General features: G+C 46.0%; 1 pseudogene; it reads left to right on the forward strand.

Annotated features, from left to right (window-relative positions):
• On the forward strand, nucleotides 1-101 carry LOC116857422 (annotated as a pseudogene).
• Nucleotides 102-971: the final 870 nt, after the last annotated feature.

Raw genomic sequence — 971 nt, forward strand, 5'->3', positions numbered from 1 at the left:
TCGCTTCCACAGCAATTTTACTAAAACTGGAATGACAGAGAAGATTAGCATGGCCCCTGTGCAAGGATAATGCGCAAATCCATGAAACAGTCCGTATGTTGTGCAGCTCCCCAGCAAATCTCCACCCTTCTGGATCAGTGCCACAAATGGAGTTCGAAGCGGCCACTTAGGGTGCCTGCTCAGGGTCTGCACCTTGCTGCTAGTAGCCAGGGGCCCTGAAGACACCTGAGAGGTCCTCCTGCCCTCCCACAGGATCCTCTGCCATTGAACACGAGACCTGACTTCAGTGGCCCTCTGACATTTCCACAGCTGCCTAGTCATGTTTTCATTACTAAGTGACCCAGGTAATCCTGGTGTCTGCATCTGAAGGCTTGTTCTCACTGGTTAAAACACAAAACAAACAAACAAAACACCTGAGAGAATGGGCACAACAATAGCTAGCATTTGTGTAGCACTTACAATGTTCCAGGCCCTGAGCTATGAGACAAGAGCCCAAGAATCAACCAACAACCTAAAAACTGAACAATGGGGCAACAGTTATATGAAAGTCATGCAATATCGTTCATCAATTTAAAATGCTTTCAGGGGCAGCTGGCTCAGTTGGGGGAGCATGTGACTCGATATGAGGGTTGTGAGTTCAAGCCCCACATTGGGTGTAGGGAGGACTTAAACATAAAATCTTTAAAAAAATAAAAAACAAAATGTTTTCAAACCTTGCCATTTGCAACGACATGGATGGAGCCAGAGTGTATCATGCTAAGTGAAATAAGTCAGTAAGAGAAAGAGAGAAAGACAAATACCATGCTGTCCTGCTCATATGTGGAATTTAAGAGGCAAAACAGGTGAACATATAGGAGGGGGGGGAAAGGAGAGAAGGAAACAAACCATAAGAGACTTTAAAGGATAGAGAACAAACTGAAGGTTGCCGGGAGGGAGGGGGGTGAGGGATGGGTTAGACGGGTGATGGAGAT

This window comes from Lontra canadensis, unplaced genomic scaffold (assembly GCF_010015895.1).
Source record: "Lontra canadensis isolate GAN:19392208 unplaced genomic scaffold, GSC_riverotter_1.0 scaffold123, whole genome shotgun sequence".
Lineage (NCBI taxonomy): Eukaryota > Metazoa > Chordata > Mammalia > Carnivora > Mustelidae > Lontra > Lontra canadensis.